The sequence below is a fragment of the Macaca fascicularis genome, chromosome 1, assembly GCF_037993035.2.
Source record: "Macaca fascicularis isolate 582-1 chromosome 1, T2T-MFA8v1.1".
Classification (NCBI taxonomy): Eukaryota; Metazoa; Chordata; class Mammalia; order Primates; family Cercopithecidae; genus Macaca; species Macaca fascicularis.
Window position 1 is genome coordinate 223,077,895 of NC_088375.1, and position 10,625 is coordinate 223,088,519.

Genomic DNA, 10,625 nt, shown 5'->3' on the forward strand with positions numbered 1-10,625 from the left:
CGACAGAGCGAGACTCCGTCTCAAAAAAATTAAAAAAAAAAAAAAAAAAGAAATTCCTCCCCCAATTGTGCATGAGGAAAGAATGGGTTGTCTCCTGCCTCGCCTGGCACCTCTCTTAAAGATTGTTGACCACAGCATCCCCCCACCCCAACAAGAACATTAATCCACACTACCTCCAGGTCCCTTCCTAACATCTACTTTCCTTTAGAGAACACCAGCTTTTGTTTAGTGTCACCTAGGTATGGACACCTTCAGGGTACACCTGAGCACTTGGTCTTGTTCCTAGGATGGGGGAAACCAGGTGAGAACCTACAAAACTGCCTGGGTGAGTCCTTAGATATTATTAAGTCCCATAGTCTCTCCAAATGCAAAGAAAGGGTTTCTCTGGATGGACGAGGAGAGTTTTGCAGGGCTGCAGGGCCCATAGCCCTAACTTAATACCCTCTTAGGAGGCACAGATGCCCCCAGTCTAGGGGGAAGGGCCATCCAACATCTGCCGTTGTAATGAGTGGGTAAATTAGAGACCAGCCAAATGGCTACATCCAGTTTGATTTAGGACTGGTTGCTATTATTATTAGTTCATTATTGGTAATTAATCATTGTTATCAGTAAAGTACTTAGAAGAGAGTAATTTCTCAGTAAGTGATCAATATTAGAATATTATGTTATTATTACTTATCTTTTTTTTGAGATGGAGTCTCGCTGTGTCACCGAGGCTGGAGTGCAGCGGTGTGAGCTCAGCTCACTGCAACCTCTGTCTCCCAGGTTCAAGCTTTTCTCCTGCCTCAGCCTCCTGAGTAGCTGGGATTACAGGCAAGTGCCACCATGCTCAGATGATTTTTGTATTTTTAGTAGAGATGGGGTTTTGCCATGTTGGCCAGGCTGATCTCAAACTTCTGACTTCAGGTGATCCGCCTGCCTCGGCCTCCCAAAGTGCTGGGATTTCAAGCGTGAGCCACAGTGCCTGACCTGATCAATTTCCTTCTAAAAAATATTTCTCATACACTCCAGATTCTAGAGGGATTTAATCCAAGCCTTTAGGTATATAATAAAATTGTGATCACTTTGTAAGGAGAAAATGAAAAACAGGCCGGGCGCGGTGGCTCATGCCTGTAATCCTAACACTTTGGGAGGCTGAGGCCAGTGGATCACTTAAGGTCAGGAGTTTGAGATCATCCTGGCCAACAATGATGAAACCCTGTCTCTACTAAAAACACAAAAATTAGCTGGGTATGGGGGCGTGCACCTGTAGTCCCAGCTACTTGGAAGGCTGAGGCAGGAGAATTGCTTGAACCTGGGAGGTGGAGGTTGGAGTGAGCTGAGATCATGCCACTGCACTCTAGCCTGGGCAACAGAGTGAGAGTCCATGTCAAAACAACAAAAAAAAAAGCAAAACAACTCCTAGGATTAAAGCTGACATTTACTAAGTACTGTAGGGGTGGAAGGGTGTGATACCTTTCCTCACCCATCATAAAGGTCACAGCTGACATGCCTGTAAAAAAAAAACAAAACTGCTTAACAAGAGAAAAGCATACCAAGTTTAGTTAAGCAAAGCTTTATGTGACATGGGAGGCTTCAGAGATGAAGACTCAAAGTCCCAGGGAAATCTGTCTGTTTTTGTGCTTAGTTTCAAGGAAGAATGAACAGCCCTGAGGCCGGGCGCGGTGGCTCACACCTGTAATCCTAGCACTTTGGGAGGCCGAGGCAGGTGGATCACGAGGTCAGGAGATCGAGACCATCCTGGCTAACATGGTGAAACTCTATCTCTACTAAAAATACAAAAAAATTAGCCGGGTGTGGTGGTGGGCGCCTGTAGTCCCAGCTACTCGGGAGGCTGAGGCAGTAGAATGGTGTGAACCCGGGAGGTGGAACTTGCAGTGAGCTGAGATCATGCCACTGCACTCCAGCCTGGGTGGCAGAGTGAGACTCTGTCTCAAAAAAAGATTTTTTTTTAAATAAAATAAAAATAAAAATAAAATTAAAATAAAATCAAAATAAAAAAATTAAAAGAAAAAAATAAAAAGAATGAACAGCCCTGTAGCAATGCAGTTGGGTAAAAAGAGAATGAACAAGGCTTGTCCAGAGTCTTCCTAGCCTCTCCATGCAGCATTCCTTCCTCCTGGTTACAGGGTAGAACCTTTCTGTAATGAGGTCTTCAAGGAGAGAAGGGGGAGAGCCACCTTTCTAGGTTTTATGGCTACTTTGGAGACACAGGTTCTAGTTTCTGTGACCCACCTTGGAGAAGAAGGATTTTTTTTTTTTCTTGAGACATGGTCTTGCTCTGTTACCCAAGCTGGAGTGCAATGGTGTTATCATGGCTCACTGCAGCCTCAACCTCCTGGGCTCGGGTGATCCTCCCACTTCAGCCTCCTGAATAGCTGGGATTAGAGGCACGTACCACCATGACTGGCTAATTTTTGTATTTTTTTTTTTTTTTTTTTTTTGAGACGGAGTCTCACGCTGTTGCCCAGGCTGGAGTGCAGTGGCGCGATCTCGGCTCACTGCAAGCTCCGCCTCCCGGGTTCCCGCCATTCTCCTGCCTCAGCCTCCTGAGTAGCTGGGACTACAGGCGCCCGCCACCGCGCCCGGCTAATTTTTTTTTTGTATTTTTAGTAGAGATGGGGTTTCACTGTGGTCTCGATCTCCTGACCTTGTGATCTGCCCGCCTCGGCCTCCCAAAGTGCTGGGATTACAGGCTTGAGCCACCGCGCCCGGCCAATTTTTGTATTTTTTATACAGACAGGGTTTGCCATGTTGCCCAAGCTGGTCTCAAACTCCTGGGCTCAAGTGATCCACCTGCCTCGGCTTCCCAAAGTGCTGGGATTAAAGACTTGAGCCACCCCGGCCAAAGGAGGAATTATTGTTCTGTGACTGCCTCAGGGGAGAAGGAGGGGCTGGAGACAGGAGGTCAGGAGGCGGTCACAGAGACCTTGCTTTTGAGGCCTCCAGTCTTCTTTAGTTTACAGTACTTAGTATGCCAAAGTGCCAGATATTGGGGTGACATTTTCTAAGCCCCAACCGTAGTTGTTGTGTGGCAGACAGTGTGAAAGGGCTTCACAGTGGGCCGGACACGGTGGCTCACGCCTCTAATCCCAGCACTTTGGGAGGCCAAGGCGGGTGGATCACCTGAGGTCAGGAGTTTGAGACCAGCCTGGCCAACATAGTGAAACCCTGCCTCTATTAAAAATACAAAAATTAGCCGGGCATGATAGTGGGTGCCTGTAATCCCAGCTACTCGGGAGGCTGAGGCATGAGAATCGCTTGAACCCAGGAGGTGGAGGTTGCAGTGAGCTGAGATTGCGCCTCTGCACTCTATCCTGGGAGATGGAGCGAGACCCTGTCTCAAAAATAAAAAAAAGAAGAAAGTGCTTCATAGTAAATGCTCACAGCGACACTATGGCACGTGCTGTTCTTATTCCTGTTTACACTAAGGCAGCTGAAATCAAAAGAAACAAGCAACTTGCCACAGGCGCAGCACTAATTGCTGCTGGAACTGGGGTGGGACCCAGGAGGTCTGGCTCCAGGACCCTGACATGTAACCACACAGCAGGAAAATCCAGCCAGGGCTGAAATGAGAAGGATAGAGCGAAGTAAGGCAGGGAAGACAAGGATCAGAAGGCTTCACAAGGCTGGACCTTGGAATATCCCTGTGGCTCAGACACTGACGCTGTATTCATCTCGACCAGCTGGGGCCAGAGACGGAGAGAGGAGGGCACGAGAAGACCCTGCTGGCTGGGCGGGCTTGGCAGGCTGGTGGGGTGGGGGGGATGGGGGAGGATGGAGAAACAAAAGAAAGTGAAACTGTCGGTATCCTCAAAGGAACCGGAGTTCCTGCTAGACCTATTCTTGGCTATGGAAGGACATAATAGACCCCCACGTGGCATTCCACAAGGCTTGGGGTCATATATTGAGTGAGTACAGACACTCCCCAACTTACAATGGTCTGACATGATTTTTCTACTTTCCAACCGTGTGAAAGCGATCTGTGTTCAGTAGAAACCGTATTTCCAGTCCCCAGTATAACCGTTTTGTTTTTCACTTGCAGTATAGTGTTCAATAAATTCCATAGGGTTTTCAGCACTTTATTATGACATAGGCTTGTTTTTCATGATTTTGCACAACTGTAGGCTAAGGTAAGTGTTCTGAGCGTGTTTAAAGTAGGCTAGACTAAGCTATGATGTTCAGTAGATTAGGTGTATTAAATGCGTTTTATTTTCTTTTTTTGAGACAAGGTCCTGCTGTGTTACCCAGACTGGAGTACACTAGTGCAACCTTGGCTCACTGCAGCCTCCAACTCCTGGGCTCAAGTGATCCTCCCACCTCAGCCACCCAAGTAGCTAGTATTACAGGCTCACACCACTATGCCCAGCTAATTTTGCTTTTTTTTTTTTTTTTGAGACGAAGTCTCACACTGTCACCCTGGCTAGTATGCAGCAGGGCGATCTCGGCTCGTTGCAGCCTCTACCTCCTGGGTTCAAGCGATTCTCCTGCCTCAGCCTCCCAAGTAGCTGGGACTACAGCCGCGCGCCACCACACCCTGCTAATTTTTGTATTTTTAGTAGAGACGGGGTTTTACTATGTTGGCCAGGCTGGTTTCGATCTCCTGTCCTCATGATCTGCCCGACTTGGCCTCCCAAAGTGCTGGGATTACAGGCATAAGCCACCGCGCCTGGCCTAATTTTGCTTTTTTAAAAAGTTTTTTGTGGAGATGAGTTCTCACTATGTTGCTCGGGCTGGTCTCAAACATCTGGGCTCAAGCAATACCCCCTCCTCCTCGGCCTCCCAAAGTGCTGGGATTATAGGCATGAGCCACCTCACCTGACCTGAGTGCATTTTGGATTTATGATATTTTCAATTTAGGATGGGTTTATGAGGAAGCAATCCCACTGTAAGTTGGGGAGCACCTGTACACTTTTGGAATTCAAGTTTAAATTTTTCGTGTCCCTTTGCCAACCTGTCTGAGTCAAGTTTGATATTTGTACCTTCAATAAAGAAACTGACATGTAGAATAGATTCATTCATTCATTCATTCATTTATTCATTCGGCAAATAGTTATTGAACACCTACCTGGGCAAATACCTAGAAGCGAAAAAGCCACACACCCCTGCTAGAAAGCAGAGCCCTCAGGCCTGGTATAGTGGCTCATGCCTATAATCCCAGCACTTTGGGAGGCCAAGGTGGGTGGATCACCTGAGGTCAGGAGTTCGAGACTAGCCTGGCCAACATGGCGAAACCCCATCTCTACTAATAATACAAAAATTAGCCAGCCGTGGTGGCACACACCTGTAATCCCAGCTACTAGGGAGGCTGAGGCAGGAGAATTGCTTGAACCCAGGAGGCGGAGGTTGCAGTGAGCCGAGATCGTGCCATTGCACTCCAGCCTGGGCAACAAGAGTGAAACTCCATCTCAAAAAAATAAATAAAATAAAAAATAAAAATAAGAGAGCAGAGCCCTCCACAAGAAGCACATCAGAGAAGGGCCCTTTCGTGGCATAGGAATTGTCAATGGGATTCTATCTGGAGCCCCTTCCTGTGATATTTCCATTCAGCTCGTCACAAACACACTGGCTGTGTGTTTCTGGCCTGAGGTCTGCCAGAGCTGGGGAAGGCCTGCGTGTTTTGTTGGGCAGTGTTGTTCTTTGTGTCTGTGGACATGTTCTCTCGTGCACTGAGGGCCAGCTACCATGAGCGGCAAGGCAGGAGAAAAACGGAAGTAGAAGGGGAAGGAAGCCAATGGAACCCTGTAGGATTGGAGTCGGGTGGCTTGGTGGCTCTGCTGACCTCCCAGACCTCATCTCCTGCCCTTCTGCCCAATCTCTGGTTGATGCCAAGATTCTCAAAGCATCAAACACCATTTTGACTTGTTAGCACCATCGGCCATGTCCTCACCCCATTCGCTCACAGCTAGGAGGGAAGAGTCCTGGGGGGATGTGGGCACCGAGGGAGTCAGCGTGGTTGGTTCTTTTATTTCCTTCTTCGTGTGTTTTCCGGAGGAGCCTGGACACTGCTGGGAGGTGTGAGACCCCCACTTCCCGCTTCAGAGGAGACATTTGTTTCTGTGACTACTTAAAACTAATGAGGGCTGACTCTGAACGATTTGTCCCAATGGCACAGAATTCACATGGCGGCATCCCTTGCTGACACTTATGGACCCCAGCCAGGCTCCATAAATACTCCTCCTTGAGCTTTAAAACACAGGAAATCATGCCTAATGTTCCGACTGCTTTGTTACCTCATCAGAGTCCTATGAAAATTACTGCCGGTTAAGGATGATCCCCACCAAGCCTTCTCAAACACGTGGCAATAGTGCCCTGTCCCTCCAGAGACCCTAGTCTCACAGAACTCATCAGAACGCTCTATGGAACCCTTGGCGATTGTGGAAAAGGCAGAAAAGGAAATTGCCTGTGCCCTGTTGGAGTCCAGGAAGCTGCAGTTGTTGAGAAACCACCCAGAACGAAAGCGGAAGTAAAAGGCTATTGTCCAAGAGGAAGGAGAGCGCACTCCAGCTACTCTCGAATTCTCTGACCTATGGTATTTCTTTCAACCTCTGCTGCATACAGCAGCAATCCTCTTATTTTATCGTGCGTGTGTGTGCACATATGCGGGTGCGTGTGTGTGTGTGCATGTGTATAGGGGTGCATGTGCGTGTGTGTGGGTGTGCATGTGTGCAGGTGCATGTGTCTGTGTGTGCATGTGCGAGTGCATGTGTCTGTGCTTGCGTGTGTGTGTGCATGTGCGAGTGCGTGTGTCTGTGGGTGCGTGTGTGTGTGCATGTGCGATTGCGTGTGTCTGTGGGTGCGTGTGTGTGTGCATGTGCGAGTGCGTGTGTCTGTGCGTGTGTGCGCGCATGTGTGTGCGGGTGTGTGTGTGTGCATGTCTGTGCTTGCGTGTGTGTGCATGTGTGTGAGTGTGTGTGTGCGTGCGTGGGTGTGTGTGTGTGCATGTGCATGTGCATGCTCACGTGCTTTCCTCAACTCTGAGCATCTTGTTCAGAGCTCAACTTCAGCCCCTGGCCCAGGCCCTGCACGGAGCGATCCTCAATGTGTGCTGCCTGCCTCCCGCCTCCCATGGCCTGTCCTGGTTGTGTCATAACTTCGGGCTGCTTCCTCCTCCTCTCTGTTCGTTCTCCCATCTTTCCACGTGGATGCTGCTGGAATTCCAAGGGAGGCATTGGAGGGCTCTGGCTGCATCTGAGTGATGGCTCAGATACCCACATGAGGCCTGTTGTGGCCGCTGAGCCCAACGGCCTGAGACGCCTATCTGCCGTGGGATTTATCTTTGGTGTTTGCTTTCACTGCTTTCAGGCTTCACTGGCGGTGGCTTTCACGTCTGACTCTGCTGCAGGCTCTTTGAGGTCTCATCTTCCTTGCAGGGGGCAGTGGCCACAGGGAGAGAGAAGAGAAGAACAAGGAAGTGGGTCGGGGAGGGCCGGGTGCTTCCACTGCCTCTCTAGGAGGAATCCAGCCCCCTTCCTCCCTGGGAGGCCAGCCTGAAGGTGAATCCAACTTCAGTCCTGGCAGCCCCCTGCCTGAAAGCAGCCTCGGTGGTCCTAAATGAGTGGCACAGTGCAGGGATGGACACCAGGCCCTTAGGGTGCCCCACCTTTGGGGTCACCACGGCACCCAGGGGTGTCTGGGCTCCACCTTGGCTTTAGGATCAAGGCCACAGGGAGACATAACAGCCTGCCCGAGGAAGCCCTGGTCAGCAGAGCTGGGTGGCACTGGCTGGAACTGCCACCATGATAAGAGATGTCCTTCCTGGTGCCAAGCCAGGCCACCCCCTCACCAGTTCACACCCTTTCCCAAGATGGCATCGGACCCTGCCCTAGCCCTGGCTTCCATTGAGCTGCCTTGTCCTTTCTTATCTTGCAGGAGTCCTGCGTCTGCTCTTCTCTGCACTCAGCCACCTTGGCTCGGAAGGAAGCTGCTGGGGACCAGCCTGCTGCAACCCACCTCAGCATCTCTTTAGGACCTCAGCTGCCCCAACCCTAAAATGGGAAGGGAGATAAAAATCTGGGACTCTGGCCAGGTGCGGTGGCTCACGCCTGTAATCCCAGCACTTTGGGAGGCCGAGGTGGGTGGATCATTTGAGGTCAGGAGTTTGAGACCAGCCTGGCCAACACGGTGAAATCCCGTCTCTACTAAAAATACAAAAAGTAGCCTGGCATGGTGGCGCACATTTGTAATCCAGCTACTCGGGAGGCTGAGGCACGAGAATTGCTTGAACCTGGGGGTTGGAGGTTGCAGTGACCTGAGAGCATGCCACTGTACTCCAGTCTGGGTGACAGAGCAAGATTCTGTCTCTAAAAAAAAGGAAACAAAAAAATCTGGGACTCGCAGTCAAGAGGTCTGGCTGAGGGATTATGATGAGGACCAGGCGAGGGCAGGGACCCTGTCTGCCTTGTTTGCTGCTTAGCTTGGGGCAAATGCTCAATCCAGTGTGTTGAGAAGTCGTAGGTGGAACACCAGGCTTAGGGTCCCCTCCAAATGCCCCTATGGAGCTCACTACCAGCACAGGCAAACCATCTCCTGGAGGAACAAAGAGAGACGCCAGGTGGGCTTTTAAAATCTCTTTATTTACAGCCCAAGAGCACATGCAATGTGATATCATGGGACTACAAGGGTGTGGCACCTCCCCCTCCCCCTGCCGCTTCTGAACTTTAAAGAGGAACTACAGCACCCTAGGAAATTGCCTAAGAGTCAGAAAACCCTACACTGAGGGTCCCAGGCCGAGGTGCTCCATTCATTTACCCCAAAAAATAAAGACCAGTTGCAGCCCAGGAGGCTGGGCCTCAGAGCCTGGGAGTTTGCTATTGCTAGTAATTAGCTAGGCAAAACAGGTCTCAGATTTGCCAACTCACACCTGAATACAAATACCCCGAATTATCCGAATGTCCCTGACCACTCCACATTTCTGTTTTCCCTGTCACATCCTAGACTTGTGATTCTCAAACTTGATCATGCCCAAGAATGACCCAGAGAACTTGTGAAAAGCCAAATGGCTGGGCCCCATCCCCAGAGATTCTGGCTCAGTAGGCGTGGGGTGGTGGGGCCCAAGATTCTGCATCTCTTTTTGTTTTTTGTCGTTTTTTGAGACAGGGTCTCGCTCTATTGCCCAAGCTGGAGTGCAGTGGCGTGATCATGGCTCACTGCAGCCTCAACCTCTTGGGCTTAAGCAATCCTCCCACCTCAACCTGGAGAATAGCTGGGACTACAGGTGTGCACCACCGTGCCCGGATAATTTTGTTATTTTTTGCTGAGACGAGGTCTCCCTATGTTGCCCAGGCTAAGATTCTGTATTTCTACCAAGCTCCCAGGTGCTGTTGCCAGCCCGGGACCATCATCTGAGTGTCTAAGGTCTAGAAAGCCTTTTGCACCCAGAAGTGACCCGGCCATGGATCCTGTATCAGACCACTTGTTCTGATTTAGAATTCAGAAAATACACTCCCTGCAATATAAACCCCTGGTTCTGCAAACCGCCCTTCCCAGGAAAGGTGACCTTCCCTGCCAACCTCCTCCCCAGGAAACACACACAGTCACCATTGCCTGTGAAAGTGAAGACTATCACAGAGGTGACAGGGCTCAGTCCAACCCCAGAAACCCCCAGTGAGGAGCCACAGTGGTTTGCTTCTCTGGCCTCTCCACTGTCTGTCCCAGCACCGTTTTCCTGGCTGTTCTGTTGTTTTATAAACCTTGTCTCTGCAGCTGTGAGTGAACCGCACTGCAGGTGCACCCACCACCTCAATGTTAGGTTTTGTTGGGTGGGTTGAATGTGGCTTAAAATAAGGACCCACCTCCGGCAGCTCAGTGGTAGAAGGGGTTGTGGCTTTAGGATTTACTTTGTGGCTTGGTCACTCCTCAAGGGGCTGTGAAGCTGTCATTTTCCCACAAGCCTTGGCCGTCATGTCATTGCACGCTCAGCCTATTCCCAGCAGGTATGGAAACCACTCTTGGTGTCTCCAGACAAACCATGGGATGGCAGCCCTGTGGGAACAGCAGGTATTCCTGGGATCCGCAGTGAGACTCCAGCGGGAGGAGTGCAGGAGGGCTCAGGCCACAGGCCCAGCAGCTACTGGTTGCCACATGGCCTCCTGCTCAGCTCCCCCAGTCCACCCAGGGTGTCTTTTTAGACTCCTGCACCTATCTTATTGCAAAGTCACTTACTCCTCCAGCCCTGCCTCGGTGCCTGGAATCTGTACATGCTGCCAAGGGCTGAGGCCAGAACAGTTTTCCAAACCTCTTTGACCACAGAAGCCGTACCCTGCCCCTTTCTAATGGAGCATCTCATGGTCCCAGTGTTCTATGGAACACACTTTGGGGAAGGAGCTTGAATAGTGACTTGAATAGAATAGAGCTTGAATAGAAATGATCTCAGAGTATGTGATGGGTCATTGTCAAAGAACCAAACATCTCCTAAAATTCTCCTAGAATAACAAATTAGCTAACACTGGAGGTTTATTAGGTGGTAGGCACTGTCCTAAACACCTTATAAGAATTCTGCATTCACAGGCCAGGCACACTGGCTCACGCCTAGTAATCCCAGCGCTTTGGGAGGCTGAGACAGGTGGATCACCTGAGGTCAGGAGTTTGAGACCCGCCTGGCCAACATGGTGAAACCCCATCTC

The 10,625-nt window shown here is 50.2% G+C and overlaps 1 long non-coding RNA gene across 1 annotated transcript; it reads left to right on the plus strand.

Moving 5' to 3' along the window:
* The first annotated feature begins 6,476 nt into the window (after positions 1-6,476).
* Positions 6,477-8,797, plus strand: LOC123570343 (uncharacterized). Its single transcript, XR_006694484.3, has 2 exons — positions 6,477-6,532; positions 7,873-8,797. It is a non-coding gene; the product is annotated as an uncharacterized lncRNA (long non-coding RNA).
* The last annotated feature ends 1,828 nt before the right edge of the window (positions 8,798-10,625 follow it).